Here is a 20,567-nt window from a genome sequence, read left to right as displayed (position 1 = left end):
CTTGTACTAGAAGGCTACATGCAAGTGAAACTTTTCCTCTTGAAGCATTAAAACTAAATATTGGTCACATGAAGGCTTTCTTCTGTGATTTTTCACACTTCATGTCAGACTTATTTAAGGCTCTATTTCCCCAAAGGAGATTAGACTCCTGTTCCCTTCAGTAGGCTTTGGGTCAGATACCCTTTTTAGGTTCACAAAACGCTTGACAGAAAGACAGCTGGAGCTTTATTTTATACAATACGCAACCCCTTCTGTACCTTCAGCATAAGATCTGTTGGGTTGAATGTTAACAGGAGCTTCTCAGCATGCTGTTTCCATTTTGTATAGATTACTAATAATGTATGAGACTGTTTCCCCATCTGTTCTCTGCACCTTCCATCTCCACATGCCTGCATTCTCTCACCCCAAAGTAAAGTAGAACTCCCAGAATGACTAGTTATGAATGTATTGTCTAGGAAAATGTCTAGTCACCTTCTGAGGCCTGGGCCCTGGACAGTGGAGTCACCACCATGAATGTGGGAAGTGTTGAATTGTCAGTTTCAAGACTGCCCTTGTTTGATGTATTGCATGCTGGGTAAATAGAGGACTCCATGCGTGTAAAAGGAAACCAGCTCTTTATTAAGAGAACCATTTACAGAGATGTTGCAAATGCAGCTGGCATTCTAGCCACGTGCACACAGAGTTCCTGTACCCCCCTCCAAACTCTTTGCTCTTGTAACTGCTGCTTCTCCCTCCAAGTTCTATGCAGGTTTCTGCTGTCCTTGGCTGTACTGGGGCCAAATCATCCCATGCAGCTACTGAATAATGGAGCCTCAAAGGGCCTTTTCTTGGTCTGTACATTGAAACAAATCTGGCTCTTTGTGTTAAGCTGAGGAAGAGGAAGTGAATTCCAGAGCTGAGTACAGTGAGAACACCCAATCCCCAGCAATTAGCCAACTTTACATTTACATTAGGGGAATGTTAATTCAAGCAGCTAAAATGATCTCAGTGCTGTTGGGGGTACATGGGGATTATGATTTACTTGGTGTTACAGAGACTGACATGTGTCTGGAATATCAGTACAGAAAGACCCAATTTATATAATAAAGATTGTGAGGTTAAAAAAGCAAATTGTGTAACATTATATATGTGCATATAACACACACACACACACACACACACACACACACACACACACACACACACACACTGCAGTGGAGACAGATTCATTGATTAAAATAAGTAATGTCATATGAACAGCTATACTGGGTCAGACCAAAGGTCCATATAGCCCAGTATCCTGTCTTTCAACAGTGGCCAATGCCAGGTGCTTCAGAGGGGATGAACAGAACAGGTAATCATCAAGTGATTCATCCCCTATCATCAAGTGATTCATCCCCTGTCATCCACTCCCAGCTTCTGGCAAACAGAGGCTAAGGACTTCAAGGGTCCAGGATACAGTTATTTTGGAGATCTTGTCCACCAAGGAACAGAAGATGCCGAAGTATTTGTAGAGGAAATGTCAAGAAAAACAAAATTAAAAGAAACAATTAGGAATAATGAAAAGAAATATTAGAATAATGAGAAGGCTTAATTACTGAGTTCTCTCTTTAACAATACATACAACTTTAAAAACTAAAACACAGGACATATGATTTATTATCAGAAAAATCTTTAGCATTAATAGAGGATAATTTTAGTCCAGAATGTGCAAAAAGCAACAAAGAACAATACTGCATCTGAAAGCAAGGCTAGGGTAACAGATTGGAAGATGAGGGAATATATGGGGCTACCTGAATTTAATTTTTGATCTAAAGGATGACCTTTGGCTGTGTGGGATCTCCCTAGTAATGCACTCGATGGATATAAACCAAAAATCCTTTGTCCCAGAGGCAGAAGTGTTATCCACTGAGCCACAGTGACACTAATGTCCTTCAGTAAGGTCTAGAATTTTAAAAACAGAGAATATCCCTCCTCCAAAGTACTCCGCATGACACTGTTTCTTAAATGCTTTCTTTTTAATGCACTGCTTCCTAATATTTATTGCCAGTTTCCAAAGACTACTCTGATTTTTTTTTTTGTGTGTTCCTGATTTCTCTGAGGGAGAAAGCTGAATTATACAGCAAACCTTGTCTTCTAAAGCTCAGTGCTTAGCTTTTAATGTGCAAATGATGTAAACTGAGTTCAGTGGTGTGTGAGAAATGCTAACAGGTCATTTGGCTTATGAGATTTAAAAGATATTGTCATTATCTAATGCTTTCTCTCTGTTATCCCTAAGTGCGTATATTTAGTCTTTGTATGCAGGATGTAGGACTTATGGTATGTTCTTAACTTGTCACCTTTTAATAGCTATAGTGATTTTAATTTTATATATTTTAAACATAGAATCTATTAATTTACCCTTTTGTTATTCTTCAAGAAACCATTTTGAATGTGCTCAAACTGTATGAAGCAAACAGAGTAAGATTTTTTGGCCTTGACTCTTTGTTTCAAAGCTTCCCATGATGCTGCTCCTCTGATCTTGAACTCCCTCTCTTTGCACTACAGTGTTTGTGCCTGTCTGGCTCTCAGATCAGTGGTGTGCCAGAGGGCCACAGCTCAGGCTAAAAGGAAGGACACTGCTCCAGCTTGGTCCTGAAGGGGAACCCTCTTTACTTAAAACAAACACGTAATCACCAATGCACCATAGCCTGAATTGAGTCATCTCAAACCATATTGTTTTATCTTAGTAAGCTAACAAATGTAGAACCAAAGGCTTCAGGGTACTGGGCCAATGGGATTGGAGCATTCAGTATGAGAGCTGTCTGGAAAATGGAAATCTCTTTTTTGAAAGTGTTTCCATCCTGAACCAAAACTAAATGTCAAAAATGTGAAATTTTTCACAGGAAGGAATCCTGAGGGGAAAAGTCTGTTCCAGGAGAATAAAAATAGATTTTCCCCCCAGCTTTCCAGCTGCCTTCCTGGAATGCTCTTTCTAATTGACAAGGACCTTCCATCCTGACTGCTGAAGAGGCAGAGACCCTGGCCCTCTACCTCCACTGCTAAGCCCAGGGCTGGAGAGGAAGAGAGCAAGGGAGATTGAGAGCCAGAGAGTCAGCGTCTCCGGGTGTTCAGCCTCAGTAGAAAGTGAAATTGACAAGAGCCTTCCAGGACCACAGCCAGAGAACTGTCACTTTGATTTTTCCCAACAGAAAATCAAAATTTTTCTGAAAACTGAAATTTTCCCATGGAAAATCTTGGTTTTGTAAAAAAATGGCATTTTTCAGCCTGACAAACTTCCAGCCAACTCTACTCAGCACCCCTTAGAATTAGGTCTGTAACAGAGTGGCAGTAATCACCTGTTCACCTCTTTAGCCACAAGGTGACAGAAAATGCTGGAAGCCTGCAGGCAGCTGCACATTCATTACAGCTGACACACTGGGGTGGTTGTGCTTTATGAGGTGCCACTATCCCTGGAAGAGAGGGTGACAGTTCTCTAATAAAGGGGTGAAGGTTTGGGACAGACTGATCTTGAAAAAAGGCACTTAGCAGCAGCAAGCTTGAGAAATATGTTTAGGCTGAGGACTCTTGTAGTATGGTTTTGGAATTACCTTTTCTGTTTGCAGACCACATCCCCAGAATGTTGCCTCTTTCACGTTAAGAGCATGCGGCTTTTTGTCTGGAGCCAGGTGGGTGGTCTAGTAAGGTTTATGTGGCCCTTACTAGAAAAAAGGCAGCATGAAGAACATTGCATACTTGGATTTTATTGACCCAACTGAAACTGTTCCACGTGGCATTCTCATTGGGTAACGCTGGTCACATGGAACTACCACAACCCTGATTAAATAGGTTAAAATAGAACTTAAAGAGCAATTGCTAATGATTCAGTGGAGAGCCAGTGGAAGTTCTCATGAGGATTCTCTCTGGGCCTCATTCTGGTCAACATTCCCATGAATGACCTGCAGGAATGTGCTTATTATATTGGCAGATGAGACAAAGCTGGGAAGGATTGCAACTAACTTGGAGGATAGGATTAAAATACAATATGATTGCCACAATAGGCTAAAAGCCATACTCTGATATGCAGTAAAAAGAAATGACAAATGATTCCTGTGATGTGGGAAGGAATGGTGTAATTCGCAAACACAGAAGGGAGGATTGCCGGCTTGAGATCAGTGCCAGCAACACAGCATAAAATTTATGAGAGTCAATTATAAGATGCTTTTAAAAAAATTACTATGCTGGGTTGATATTAATAAGTACTGATTAATAGGAGGATTGCATGAAAAAATAGGAGGGAATTATTCTGCTCCTCTCAACACCACTAAGAACTTAGTTGGAGTCCTGCATTCAATTTTGGACACCACATTTAAAAAGAAAAGATTAATGGGGAGAGTTGAGCAGAAAACAACTAAAATTTAGGACTCAGATCTGCACTTTGTGGTACATACATGCTTGTGCAAAAGAGGAAGTGGTAAGGAAGAGAGCTTAGAATGTCTTTCCCCTTGGTGGCCAAAACGCAGAAGGGTGCTAGGAGGTAGGCCCTCCTATGTCCTGGCCTTCTCTGCAGATCCATTGTGGTGCCAAGCAGGGCAGGATTTGACTCCTAACTTTTTCTCAGAGGCTTAGTTTTTAAAAGAAGCGGCATGTTCACATTGAAGAAAAAAAATACCTGAGTGAGTCATGACTGTTTACAGATAATGATACAGGAAAAGGATGGTAGAGAGAGGATGTGGATTTAAAAAAATATCACTAGTTAATGAGAACAGTATGTGAATTAATGAGTTTAAAGACGCAGTAGGGAAAACTTTAGGTTTGGATGTCAAAGAAAACGTAACAAAAAGAACAGTTATTAGTGCTAAGTGAATAATGTATAATCTGTCAATGAAATGTAGTCTCACGTTTATAACTGAATTTTCTGCAGCTGTGCTCCTGCATAGCCACCCTGGAGAGAACTTCTGGCACATATTTTGTGTTTGTGGGAAAATGAATTTCAAGGTCACATGCATAATTAATTGTAGAGGCTGAATTTTAAAGTTGCATGTGTAACTACTTGCTTGACAAATGCTTGCACATTGATCCAGTCATGGAACAGAAACAATACCATGTGATTTCTTCTGGCCAATCAAACTAAATAATGCAGCCTCAATAGCAAAAATGAAACACTGTCAGATCCAGAGACCTGAACAAAATTGAAAAAATAATAAAATTGAAAAAATAAATAAAATTGAATATACTTGAACTAAAACTGTTTTAAATTAAATTACATGCCCAGGGCCATTCTGTGAGCAAAATCAGAGGGACAAAGTTCATATAAAATATTCAGTATGACTTAGTCACTCTACCCTAGTAGTTAGACTATGAATCAAGGTATCAGTGGGGAGTGTGGAATCACCACCACAAGAGATTTCCCTACTTCACTGGGCTGTTGTGTGGATAAATACATTAAAGATTGTGAGTTGCTCAAATATTATGGTGATGTGGGCCATACAAGTAACTAAGAGACCATTTTTGTATTGTAAACTGTTATGGAAACCTCCCAGCTATATGATCTGGCTTGCATTCAGGCTTTTTAGCCAGATTACTAAGGCCTTGTCTACACTACATAGTTCTGTTGACAAAAGTCAGCTTTTGTCAACAAAACACTGGAGGTGTACACACAATGCTCCTCCACCGACAAAACTCTCCTACATTGCCAACAAAATAAAACTACCATGGCGAGAAATATAGACTTCTTTGCGGCAAAGTCAAATCTACGCAGTGTCTGTGTACAGTGTCCATCCTGACTGCTCTGGTCAGCAGTTTGAACTCTGTTGCCCTGCAGCCACATACACAGGCATCCACCCCTCTCCCTTTAAAAGGCTGGGAATTTTTGAAATTCCACTTCCTGTTTGCTTGGTGTGGAGATCTCACATTGCATCTTCCCAGCTGATTGTGGCAGCTCCATGCAGCAAACACTCTCCCACTTGGAGTACATTAGAGTTGTTCGATCTACTGGGTCTGTGGGGAGAGGAGGCTGTGCAGTCCCAGCTCCGCTCCAGCTGTAGGAAATTCAGTACCTCTGGGCAGATTTCTCGTGGCATATTGGAAAAGGACCATGAACACAACACATATCAATGTCGTGTGAAGATCAAGGGACTGAGGCAGGCATACCAGAAGGCAAGGGAGTCAAACCATCAGTCTGATGCTGCACTGAAGGCTTGCCACTTCTACAAGGAGCTTGATGCCATCCTTGGGGGCAACTCCACCTCCACACCAAAGAAACCCGTAGATACTTTGGTGGGGCTGGAGAGAGTGGCCAGTGGACTCAGTCCTGAGGATGAAATGGTGAACAAGGAAGTAGAGTTGGAGGGTGAGGTGGGACAGGCAACAAGGTCATCAGTACCATGGTGAGCCAGGACCTTTTCTCAACTCCAGAGGGTTCAAGCCAGTCCCAGCACTCCTGCTCTGGTGAGCATGATGCAGGGGAGGAGAGCTCCAATAAGTGCTCATATTGATTTGATACGGCTCGGTTAATGAGGTAGAGCTGTCATTTGCTTTGCTATATGCTAGAAGTGGGTTAAGGGATAGAAATGTACAAGACTAGCAGCGTTTGCATCTACTTCCTATTCCCCTATGCAACTAGGCAGTGGGGGCCCTGCAGAAAAGTTTGTTAATTCACACCAAGATTTCACAGGGAATCTTCCAGAGAGATCTTTAGGAAACTTTGCTGGAGGTACTCGCCAATCCTCTGCCAAAGGTTCCTTGGCAGAGCTACTTTGTTTCTTCCTGTGCTGTAGGAAACTTTGTTACTCCAATCAGCAATAACTTGTGCAGGGACCAAAGCAGTATACACGGGAGCAGCATAGGGACCCGGTCTGAAGCTGCACACATTCAGGAGATGGACCTTGCATCCTTGCTTGCCCTCAGGAGTGAGATATCAGCTTCAATTACCCATGCCTGTGGAAAATGGTGGCAGAATTTACAACAGTGTCCCTAGTCACTTGCAGTGATCCCCTTAAAAAAACACCTAGACCCTTTACCCCATCTGGGACCTTCCCCTCCGCCTGGGCCAAACTCACCATGTTTAGGGAGCTCGCCGAGCTGTATGCTTGCCAAGCGAGAGTGAGAAAGAGGTGTATTTAACTATTATGATTCAATGCTGTGAGTGCACTCACAATACTGCCTCTGTTTACAGTTTCTTATGCTTCTGTAGATGTGCCCTTGAGGGAAACCCCCTACACACCGGCAGAGGTGGCAACCTAGGTGGACATGTTTAGGGAGGTGCTCCAATTATCTGACACCACAGACCATGATGACAGGGCATGGAGAGAGACAATTAACAAAACATTGAAAATAGATAGCCTAGAGTGGAAGCAGGGCGGATGATAAAACTGATGGAGGAACAAACAGAGATGCTGAAGTCTCATATTGCAGTGCAGTCAGAACACATGTGTGATTGCCTCCCACTGCAGCCTATACAGAACTGTGTGCCATGCTCTCCCCAAACTCCCCACACACATTCCTTGCATGTTCCCTGCCTGTCACAGTACCCCTGTCACTCCCTCCCTTTGGACAGACAAGTTCCCTAATGACAGCTGGACTTATACAGCTATGAAAGCCTCCATTAAGAGAGTGCTCCTCAGTATCATGTCACTTGCAAGAAAGTTATTGCTGTTTGATAAACATGTACTCCTAGAAAAAAAATGAATCTTTATTTTTCCCCTACACATGGTGGTTGCTGCTGGAATTCATACACAATGGCACATTTGCAGACTACAAATCATGCTCAGGAAGCAATCATCACAAGGGTCATTCTAGGTGGCAAGTAAACAAAGCCTGGCTGAATGCATTACATAAAGACACATTACTGGGGCTTGTCAAAGCCTCCCTGATTTGAATAGCCACCCTTTGGGCCCCTCTAATAGCCACTGGTATCTGGTAGCTCAAAATCAGCCACTAGCCAACCTGTCTCAGTGCTCCACTTCTGGGGAAACTTTTGCCCCTTAGCTTCACAAATATTATGCAGAATACAACAGGCTGCTATGACCATGGGGATATTTTCCTCATTGAGGTCTAACCTGTCATAAAGGCAGCGACAGTGAATCTTTAGTCTTCCAAATGCACATTCAACCATCATTCTGCACCTGCTCAGCCTGTTGTTGAAGCGCTCCTTGCTGCTGTCAAGGTTTCTGATTAAGGCTTCATGAGGCATGGGAGTAAGGGTAGGCTGCGTCTCCCAGGATCACTATGGGCATTTGAACATCCCCCAGTGGAATTTTCTGGTCTGGAAAGAAAGTCCGTACTTGCAGCTTTCTGTACAGGCCAATGTTCCTGAAGATGCATGCATCATGCACGATCCCTGACCACCCTGCGTTACTATCAGTGAAATGACCCTGGTGATCCACAAGTGCATGTAATACCATACCTTTATATGATGTACTCTGTCACAAGATAGTCTGGGGCCAAAATTGGAATATGTGTGCCATCTATCACCCCACCGCAGTTAGGGAATCCCATTGGCACAAAGCCATCCACTATTTCACGCACATTTTCCAGATTTTCAGTCCTTTGTAGCAGGATGCGATTAATGGCCCTGCATACTTGAATGAATGCAACCGCCACCGTGGACTTCCCAGCTCCAAACTGATAGTTTGTTTTTTATTTTGCACATTGGCATCATAATCACTCAGAGAACTTTTATTTATCTCTCTGGATTCCATTTTTGGTGTGCTTATCCCCTATGCAAGTGAGAGAGGATTCTTTTGGCCAGTAGTATCTGTTGGATCTGTGCCTGCACCCTAGATGTGCACACCCCCCCACAAAGGGTATAAAGAGTAGAATGGATCCAACTGTTCCTGGGTTCTTTCTTACTGCCTGGGGCAGTGAGATGGAAGCCCTGCAGGGCTCACCTACAAAAAAAATTGTTAGTTAGTCTTTAGTTAGGGGTTAGTTTGTATTTTAGTTAATTGGTTTTATTTTGCCCACTGACATAGAAAAAACCCACAAACTCCATTTTGCTAATTACTAAGCTAGAGACTGCTTCCTCATACAGGGGCTCTAGCTGCCCTGCCAGAAGCAAAATTCCCAGAGTTTAAAACTTGCCCCTCTTGTGAAGCTTCTGTGACACTAAATTATGGGCACTCTAGGTGCCTTTTCTGTTTAGGTGAGGGGCATATCCCTCAGTGCTGCTCCATTTGGGCTCATTTGGAAAATGAGCAGCCAAAGGCCCAGGAAGCCTGCCTGTAATTATTCCTTCAGGAGGACTCTATGAAGGTCTCTTCAGACATGGAAAGGCAAGACCTAGCTAAGGCTCATTCCTCTTCCTAGCCCTCTTGGTGATCCGTTATTCCACCCTGAGCTCCAGGCCAACATTGACTAAGGATACATCTACACAGCAAATGGAAGCCTGTGGCAGTAGGGTGACCAGACAGCAAATGTGAAAAATTGGGACGGGGGTGGGGGGTAATAGGAGCCTATATAAGAAAAAGACCCAAAAATCGTGATTGTCCCTATAAAATTGGGACATGTGGTCACCATATGTGGCAGGAATCTCAGAGCCTAAGTCTACTGACTCAGGGTCATCCTACTGTGCTAAATATAGCTTTGTAGACATCCAGGCTTAGGCTGGAGCTCAGGTCCTGAAGACTAGAAATGGGGCATAGGCTTAAGAGCCTGAGCCACAACATCCACACAGCTTGGTTTTAGCGCTGTAGTGAGAGCCTAAATCTGTTGCCCCAGGCTCTGAAACTCACTGCCGCAGGCTGAGTAGATGTACCCCTACGAGACCCCAGTCATTCACTTCAATCTCTGTGACAACAGCTTCAGAGAGGGGCAGGTACGAGCACTGCTTCAGAGTCAAGCTAACACATAGGTCACCCTCTCAGGTGCCTATGAATTCCAGAAAGTTGAAGGGCAGCCACTGCCTGACAAAGATTTTTTCTGGTACCTTGGTACCAACTGTAAAACATGTGCCTGCAGAATCCTCTAACCCAGTGGACTGCCCTTCTTTCAACACTGACCTCCTCGGGACCTATTACTTTGGTACCTTGCTCATCAGCACCTGGCACATCGGTACTGTCCCTATCGGCACCAGCATCAGATCATATAGAATATTCTGATTTTTAGCTGTAGTCCCAGTACCGGAGTCAGTCTGTCTGGACAGGTTGAAGATGGTGCTGGCTAGCTATTGATCACTGAGATCTTGGTACTGCAGACAAGGGAGACAGTCATACTGACTCCATCCCCTAATGAAGTAGTGGGGACTGTAGAGCACCTGAGTATGTCTAAAAGGTTAGGCTCACCCCTGGAGGAGGCCTTCTCATTCTCCTCATTAATGCACAATAGGGACTCCTTTCCCACTCACCCTCCTTCCCAGCCATAGGGCTCACAGTGGGAATCCAGTGGGGACTGCGGGGACTGCTCTCTCAATAGGAAAAGGCATGGATCTCATAGAGAACAGGCCCCTTGGTATTCTCCTCTGTGTCTACCAGTCCAGTATTTAGATGCCTATAATCTTGGCCCTATGGGGCACTATGGAGTATGTGACCCTATTCCCACAAGCTGGCAGCTACTGCTCTCACGTCCAGGGCTAGGTCCCCCTCCCATGAGGCAATATAGACCGCCCAGCCAGGTCAGTTAGTGCAGACTCAGATACTAGAGAGACAGGAGAAGGTGAATGAAGAACAGGCAAATGAGGGAGAACTATTAATCCTGGCTGCAATTTTCTCATCCTGACCTGATGAGGCAGTGGACTCTTCCAGGTCTTCAGTTGATGGAAAAAATGCAAGTCATACGAAACATTTTGGACATCATTTGGAAGTGACATTTCAAAACCAAATGACAATTAACGTTAACTTGAATCAACATTTAGTTTTCAAAATGTAATTAAAAACAAAATGTAGATTAGAATTTTTTCGTTAGCAGAAGCTATTTGCCTAATTTAACTGAACTTTGCAAATAGGCCCCACCCAAAATGCATTTTTTGGTGAATTTTCCATTTGCCAAAATAAAATAACTCTAGTAGCCATTACATCAGCTTGAAGAATAGAGGAGATTCTGTCCCTCACAGCTAGTCCCCGTGTGCATTGTGTCATACAGACAGAGTCTTTATGCCGCATTCCAAATCTCTGCCCAAAGTGGTTTCAGAATTCCATGTAAAAAGGAGTACTTGTGGCACCTTACAGACTAACGAATTTATTTGAGCATAAGCTTTCGTGAGCTACAGCATCCGATGAAGTGAGCTGTAGCTCACGAAAGCTTATGCTCAAATAAATTGGTTAGTCTGTAAGGTGCCACAAGTACTCCTTTTCTTTTTCGTATATAGACTAACACGGCTGCTACTCTGAAAAGAATTCCATGTGAATCAATTCATTCACCTCCCAGTATTCAACTTCCTTGGGGGAAATTAAACTTCATAAACTGGATGTAGTACGTACATTTTATTATCTTAACAGAGCAACACCATTCACAAGCACAACCAGATTGTTTGTGACTTTTGTAAAGAGGATTAAAGATCAGGCAATATCCTCACAGAGATTATTGAAATGGGATTCCAGCTGCATAACAACAGATTCTGAGTTTGCCAGGTTAGATCTAGATGCATTCGACCTCTGCTGCCTGTCTAAAGAATGTCCCTATTTCTGAAATATGTAGAGCAGCTACATGGAGATTAGTCACACTTGACAAGACACTCTTCCTTGGTAGAGGCTTCCAGATCAAATGTCTGTTGTTCGGGCAGCCTAACAATCCTTGTTTAAGTAGGACTTCTACCTCCCACCTCCCGGACTGGCCATAGTAGTTTTGCCAGCCAGGGGGAAATATAAGGATACAAAGGACTAGAACCAGGGTCTGTGGAGCTCTGGATAACCAGTGCTGCCACCTGCCATGGCAGAGCCACAAGCTATGCACAGTAAACCCTTGGGGACAAAGTATCACAGGAAGAGTCACCACTGGAAGACCCAATTGCCAGCACCCCCTATGATCTGATTGCTCCAAGTGCACTATTTAAGCATGGAGGGAGTCCCAGGAAGCTGTCTGTGGAACCTCGGTGGTACCTGGCCTGCTGCTATAACAGATCCTGCTCTTCTTCCCAACTTCGGACTCCGGATCTGATTACTGGCTTGCCTCCTGATCCCTGACTCTAGCTCTGATCCCTGGCTAGACTCTTGATTCTGATGCTGGCTACAACCTTAGGCCTGACTCCTGGTTTCTGATTCTGACCCCTCGCTTGACTCCTGCTCCAACCATCAGGCCCTGTTCCTTCTCTGAGCATGAGGCCTGACTCCTGGTCCTACCTGCTCGGCCATAAGGACTTAAGAATGACCATACTGGGTCAGGCCAGTGGTCCAGTATCCTGTCTTCCAACAGTGGCTGATGCGAGATGCTTCAGAGGGAAAGAACAGAACCGGACAATTTATCAAATGATACATCCCCTTTTGTCCAGTCCCAGCTTCTGGCAGTCAGAGATTTAGGAACACCCACAGCATGGGGTTGCATTCTTTTTCGAACCCATTTATACTTTTAGCCTTCACAACATCATCTGGTAATAATTTCCATAGGGTGTGCATTGTGTGGGGCAGACTTCTCAATGTCCTATGACATGGAAAACATTTTCAGTGCTTTGCTCCCTTCTCCCTCTGCCTCCTACCCTGCCCCCCACCACCCCAGTGGCTGAGCAAAAATCAAAAACCCAGCCAGCCAGTCAGTGGAGGAACAAATAAAGTATAAAGGCTGGACAATCGCTGCAGAACAAAAAAAATGGCTGGCCAATCACAGCACAGCAAAAAAAAAAAAAAAAAAAAAAGGCACCGGTGCATTGCAGTTCAGTGCCCTCTAGAAGCTGATGCCCATGATGACCTGCCTTACTCACCTTCCCCTACAACTGGCCCTGCCCACCTCCATGCAAACAAATAACTGCTTGTTAGTCACCAAGAGGGGGATCCATATGGACAAAAACTGGAAGAAGAGAGACTGGTTACTTACCTTACAGTAACTGTGATTCTTCAAGATGTTTTGTCCACATGGATCCCACAACCTGCCCTCCTTCCCTACTACTATGGACTCCTACTCTTCTGGGATTCTATATTGGTGAAGTGAGTGAGGGACAGTTGGGTCTCTGGATGGGGAGGGTCTGAGGACATATGGGGCACATGTATGGCCTCAATGGACAAAAGAATCCAGTCTGGCATGCATGGGGCACATGTGCATCAAGAGTGGAAAAGGCATCACTACTAGTCTATCATCCTTTAACCACAAGGCTTCAGGGCCTTATGGTTACCCAACCTGTCAGTTAACTACAACTTCTTGAGTATGAAAAAGAGGACTGAAAGCTGTGTGTAAGAAGTACATTCGGGGTTTGAGGAAAAATATAAGATGAGGTGTTTAAAGGCTTTTTAGAGCTGTTGTTCCACTTCTTCCAAATAAGATCAAACTTTATTTCCTCAAACTTCCCTAGCTTACCTGTCATGTTCAGGCAAATTCATTACTTTTAGTGTGAACTTGCATTTTCAGCAAGATGACTGTGGCTGCAGCTAATCGTGTTGCCTGCTGGGTCAAATAACTAATGTGACTGATGCAGCTTGACATGATATGTCACAAGCTCTGATGCAACAGCTGAAAAACTTGAAAAGAAATATAAATAATAAATATGCCCTGAGGTTTTTGAAAATCCTAAGGTAACCTTAAGGTATTATTTTTTAGCTTTGATTTATGTTTTTTCCCCAGCTGTAGAGGCTGAGAGAATTCCTTTTATATTTACTGTTGTCTTTCTACCACAGAGAACTACCTATTATACTGAACAGTGTTAACCATAGTAGAACTGGCTGAATAGTATTCTCTAAATAATTGATTCCATGAATCTTGTAATATTTCCCAAACTATTCAATATTTTTGTTATTTGCTTCCTATTACAGAGCTTGATGAATAATTTACAAATAAATTGGCAAAATAATTTATTCAACACATTGTGATGGGTTCCGCCTGGGGTGCCACCTGGAACTGCGGTACCAGTGAGCCATCTGACCCACCAGCCCAGGCTCCCTCTCTCACTGTGCTGCTGTGACAAGCTGCACACCTACTCCCGGTCCTACACTTCCACCAGCATTCGCACAGGTAGGGACACACACAACAGCCTCTCTAACTAGCTACTGCACAAACCAACAGTAGAAAGGATAAAGCTAAGGTAACTCTCAGCTCTGCAGGCATGCACCCCCTCTGGAGCATAAACCCAAAATTATACTATCTTTTGCTGCACAGGGAACTGTACAGCGTAAACTCGTAGAGTTCTTCCCCGCTCACCCCCAATACGGAGAAGAATATGCAACAGCTTTTGCCCCTTGAGCTACGATTTTCCACGCACTTAACTCCAATTCACTGGTTTAGATAAAGCAAAACAAGTTTATTAACTACAAAAGATGGATTTTAAGTGATTATAGGTGATAGCAAACAGATCAAAGCAGATTACCTAGTAAATAAATAAAAACACAAAATAAGTCTAAGATACGAGAGAGATAGGATATGAATTAGCAAATTCTCACCCTGGCTGATGATACAGGTGGGCTGCAGATTCTTAAGGGACAAGCTGCACTTGCTTTACAGCTTGGAATCCCCAGGTCTCTCATACACAAGCTAGAAATCCCTTTAGGCCTGCGTCCAGCACATCACCCAGTTCAGTCTTTGTTCCTCAGGTGTTTCCAGGAGTCATCTTGTGTGGGGAGTGTTGAACAACAGATGATGTCACTTCCTGCCTTATATGGCTTTAGCATATAGGGAGAATCATTTGTTTCAAAACTTGGTTCCCAGACCGGTTTGTGGAAAAATACTGACATCATAAGATAGAGTACAGACACATGTGGTCTGGTCACATGCCCTTGTGGTGTTATAGCAGACATTGCTTACAGACTGGCCAAAATGCCCACAGGAAGGTTAAGCTATTCCATACTCCATTGTCTTCGCTGATGGCATATCAGCCCCATCTGGCTTCTTCATTGCTCTACCTGAAAGGCTGGCTGTGGGTGTTTTCCACAGTAAGCTCATTTGAAATACATATCCCTAGTCAATATTTATAACTTCAGATACAAAAATGATACATGCATACAAATAGGATAATCATATTCAGCAAATCATAACTTTTCCAATGACACCTCACATGACCAGTCTCGTACAAAATGCATCATAATTATATTATAATATCACTGTGAAGAATATGGGGTGCAGTGTCACACACATCATTGTCATTTCTAAATAATTACTGAATAACTAAGATATCCCTTTATTCATCCATCTCTGGTCCAGAGACCATCACCATATCAATGGGTAAACCCTATCTTCCTGTCTATGACTGTAGAAAATCTGCTTGTGGCATACCATGTGTTCTTCTGCTACAGAAGAGGTGGCCAGGACTGGTGGACCAAGCAGCTGACACAACACAGCTCAACTCTGCAGTGACTTCCTTGTGCCATAGTTTCCCACCCACCTCTCATGGGGAAATCATATTATTGGCATTCAGGCTATTGTAACCTGTTCCTTCACGTCCATCTTCTTAGAGCACAGACCAAGGGCCAAGATTTCAAAAGTAACCAGTGATGTCCTACCTGAAACACTATAAAACGGTCTAATTTTCAGAAGGAGGATGCTCAGCACTTTCTGAAAATCAAGTCTGTTTAAAAGTCTCTCATGTTGGACATGTAAAATCACTAATTACTTTTTCAAATCTTGGCCCAGCTAATTAGAGGAGGAAGGATGGTCTAGTGGTGAGAGTGCTAGGTTGGGGCTTGAGAGACCAAGATTCAGTTCCCTGATCTGCCACAGATTTTCTGTGTGATCTTGGGCAATTTGCTTAGTCTCTTTATGCCAAGTAGAGCGGGACAATTACCTCCCATGTCTTACATCTGACACTCCTGTTAACACACCCCTCAATGGTATATTAGCTTTCTGTATTTAATGGTGTGTTTTGCTATGATCGTAAGCAGGCTGAGGTCTATATATACCAAACCCCAAATCTTGTATAAAACTGTTTAGGAATTATTTTGGAGAAGTTCTATAGTCTGTCTTATACAGAAAGGCAGACTAGATGATCACAGTGGTCCCTTCTGGACTGGAGTCTATGAATATTTGACAATTTCAGGGTCATATTAACGGAGAAAGAGAAAAACAGTGAAAGCATTTGAAACGTAAAGTTTTAAGGAAAACATTCATTTTGACATCTCTTGTTCCCTTTCCCTTTAGCTGTAGGGAGTCTTTAGAGGAAAACCCGCTCTATTTGACTGTCGTTGAGATAGTGTTAAAGATGGTAATTATTGCCCTGTTTTGGGAAAAAGAGAAAATATTAACTAAGATGAGCTGGTGGTGGTGGTGCTGCTGCTGTTGTTAAAGTCCAATCCCATTTCCTAGAAGACAAAACAAGACACACACAAAAGGGGAAAGAAAAGAACAGCAAAGAGAGAAAATGCAGCTTCTGTCTTTGGTTTTGACTCTCATGTGCAACCTCACTGCTGGAGAAACACAGGCATGGGACTTGGTCTTATTACCCTGAGATCTGGCAAACTCCAACCAACACCACGCTGCTAAGGGCATTGCTTTTAGTTGCTCACAGGCTCACATGAATGTTGCAAAATCTACAGTAGTGGCCAGCTAAGCCAGACTCTTATTAGACAGAAGGCAAAAAGAGAAAGATAGGAAAGAAGAGATACAAGGTAGGGAAGGAAAAGTACACACAAGAGTGGGGGTTGTGAAACAGTTTCACATCCCAGATGGAACTGCAATTTAGCTGGCACCTGTGGAGGTGGCGATGTCATCTGGGTCCTCCTGTCTGGCCCAGTCTAGTCAGGACATCTCAGGATCAGGACAATGAAGGCACAATGGTGTCACACTGGATGCTGGGGCCTCAGGAGACAGTGGCCGTGGCAGCCAAGATATTGAAACTCACGCCTTCCCCTTCTCTTGTCTTTCAGTCAGCCAGCATTTGCATCTGTCCGTCCATATTTTCTCTCAAAGATCTTTCCTTTTAAGGACCCCAAAGGGGAGGAGGGGTGGAATAGCTCATCCGCTCATTATTTTGTCTAGGGCTAATTTCCCACACACCAGTTTTCATTGATTGGTTCATTGATTTCTTGTACCACACATCTTTTGTTTACCGGTGATGTTTGGGGGTTCAACCGAGGGTTTCCGTGCCTATCGTGCAACTCTGGTGCCTTCCATACTACGCTGCTATTGCTCACAGCCCTGATCCCAAAAACGAGCCTACAAGCATGCAGGTCACAACCTGGCTTCCACTGCCCAGTTACTTGTTGCAGGGTGACCCCAATACTGCCCGGCCCCAAATGTTCCCTGAACCATCTCCCTGCAGTGTCCAGCCCTCTCCTGGAACAGTCAGAGAAGTTATTAAGTTCATTGCTCCTTTAAAGAGACAGTACACTACAGCTCATTAATTTAACTGGGGTTTCACTCTCTTATTTCAATCACAGCACTGAACTGGTTTATAATACAAGTAAACAAGTTTATTTGACAAAAGGACATAGGGGTCCTCAACCTTTTTCTTTCCGATGTTCCCCCCAACATGCTATAAAAACTCCATGGCCCACCTGTGCCACAATAACTGGTTTTCTGCAGATAGAAGGCAGGGCTGGCATTAGGAGGTTTAGCAAGCAGGGTAATTGCCCAGGTTCTCTCACCACAGGGGCCCCCACAAAGCATGCTCAGGCTTCAGCTTTAGCCGCAGGGGGGCAGGGCTCAGGGCCACGGGCTTCAGCCCCATGCAGTGGGACTTCGGCTTTCTGCCCTGAGGCCCAGTGAGTCTAACATTGGCCCTGCTTGATGGACCCACTTAAACTTGCTCATGGCCCCCCCAGGGGTCCCTGGATCCCTGATTGAGAACCACTAGGTTAAGTGATACCAAGTATAAGGAGTAAGAGAGGAAGGGTTACAAGTGAACAAAAATAAAAATATGCTTCTAGGACTAAAATTTAATTTTAGCAAATTATAATCTTTGCCTAAGCAGATTTCTCACTGAAACTCAGTTTCCAGAGACTTCAACACCCTTAGCCCTGGTCTACACTGGGGGTGGGGTCGACCTAATATACGTAACTTCAGCTAGGCGAATAGCGTAGCTGAAGTTAGCGTATCTTAGGTCGACTTACCTGGCTGTGAGGACGGCAGCTAGTCAACCACTGCCACTCCCACGTCGACTCTGCTTCCGCCTCTCGCGAGCTGGAGTTCCAGAGTCAATGGGGAGTGCGTTCAAGGATTGATTTATCGCGTCTAGACGAGACGCGATACATTGATCCCCAATAGATTGATAACTAGTCATCGATCCGGCAGGTAGTGAAGATCTGCCCTTAGTTGAAGAATCCAATGTTCTATGATTTCAAGAGCTCTGGCCCCTTTAATCCCTCAACTGATGGATACCAAAATGGATTTCTGTTTCTGCTTATATCTCCCAACGTTCATTGACCCTGATACAAGAGGCAGGAAGGCTTCCTGCTGATCTTCTCTTCCTGTTGACTTCCCATCCCTCTGCTGATTCGTACATAAATGGAGCTTCCATTGTTTTGATTCTATAATGCTTAATTTACACTGGAGACAGATGGCTGTCTTCTCTCCTGTCTGGGAGAAAACTTGTTTCTTCCTATGTTTGGTCACAGACTTTAAAGTTTTCAGAAAAGACCTCACTTGATACACTTTTATTATATAGTAACATTGTATACAATCAGTTGATCCAATTGCTTATGATTTGAGGTTCAGATGACCCTTGTCTTTATAGCCCAGTAAACCTTTGAAATGTATTTTTTGAAATATAAGCCATGACAAAGTTTATCTCTCCTACTGGGATATAAACACCGTTCTGTCTTCCCAAATTTAATTGATCTTGCTTCAAGAGGAAGAAAGGCTCTCTGAGGGAGAGGGGGTGTCTACATCCCCCATCGAGATTGTTAAGTATTCATCTTTCCCAACTTGTTCTTTTGATGACTTTGATAACCTTGCATGAAAATGTGCTTTTCATTGTCTGTGGCCACACCTTGTCTAATTTATGTTGGAGACAGATTCAAGCAGGTGGAACCACATTCCATTGTCAGGAACAGGTTTGGTTTATGCACTGCTTGCAAAATACATTTTAAAAACACATTTGCAGCCCATATTTATAAAATCCTACCAAACATACATCATGCAATGATTTTCAGACACAGCATATTACCAGTTTGTATATAATACCTTAAATGACACCTTTTAGGTACAGATTATGACAACGGTGTGTTAGGTATAGTGAGTATTTCAGGCCTGGCAAGAGTTGCAGACACAGAGGGGCCTCTGGGTCACAATTAGCCATGATCTTAATGTAGTTCTTTGAATTCTATCAGTAGGCTATTTTTGTTTAGAGTAATGTATTCTTTTTGTCTCCTTTTTGCACCTTTCACCATCAACATTTAGTGTTATAGGTTTTTGTGACTTTCTGTGAACTTTCACTCACTTGTGACAATGGAGTTCATAATTAGGGTGCATGGGTAGGCCCAATTACAACAGTGCACAATCTTTTTAAGGCAGTTTCTTTTTTTCAAATCTCACTAAATATTGGGGTTTCAGTGGTCTTATTTTTTTCCAGATTGGTTTGTCCAGGATCAATAGCACTTTGTTTTGTAAACACAATTGACTCACTGTCTGTTTGTAAAAGAAAAATCTTCTGCTGCAAAACTTCCTGGTCCAAAATTTACCTATTGAGAGTTCTTACGCTATTGTTAATGAAATTCAGCAGCAAAAGTAACTGAAACCAAAGCTTGTTTCTCAGACAAATGGTTGCAGTGCAAGAGCAAAGTAAGGTTATTGTAGACATTTTTGTGACATGCCAAAGAAGCATTGGAAGGCAAGGACACACTTAAATAATGACAGGTTTCAGAGTAACAGCCGTGTTAGTCTGTATGAAGTGAGCTGTAGCTCACGAAAGCTCATGCTCAAATAAATTGGTTAGTCTCTAAGGTGCCACAAGTACTCCTTTTCTTTTTACTTAAATAATGAGCACTGAGGTGTGGAAGTGGAATTATTTATTACAGAGAATAAATAGAGCCATATGTACATGAAGGCTGAAACATATGTGCTCTGGTCTGTGTTAAAACTGTAATGTAATTTGCAAAATGGATATGGTGACAATGAATATGCTGAGAAACCTCTCCAGGCATACCAGTTTCATGTGAATTCATTTGTGCAACTTCTTAAGCCTTGGATGGCAGCTGAACAACATGAATGTTTGAGGTTTCTCCTAATAAATTACTCTAAAATGTGTAATTTTGTCATCCCTGCCCAGCAGATGTGCTGTCTGTGCAAAATAAGATTTTACACTTTGGGTTATAAATATTGGATATTGAAAGTGCCCAATTCACAAAACTGTTTTGCATCATTTATTCTGGTTTGGTATGGAGTGCAACTAGGAAGAATGAGAAGTGCTTATATGTGCAAATACAAAGTCTTTAGATTTGTCAAGGCCCTATTTCCCTCTATTAAAAAATGTCTATTTTCCATTATGCACCCAGGGACTGAGTGAGTCAAAAAGGGTGCAGAATCAGCTGAATGGTGGTATCAGGTCAAACAGACTGAATATGCCTATTCATAAACAAGACAGTTTTCTGCAAAAACTTCCTTGA

The sequence above is a fragment of the Natator depressus genome, chromosome 1, assembly GCF_965152275.1.
Source record: "Natator depressus isolate rNatDep1 chromosome 1, rNatDep2.hap1, whole genome shotgun sequence".
Lineage (NCBI taxonomy): Eukaryota > Metazoa > Chordata > Testudines > Cheloniidae > Natator > Natator depressus.
The sequence above is the reverse complement of the archived record's forward strand: the minus strand, read 5'-3'. Positions refer to the sequence as shown.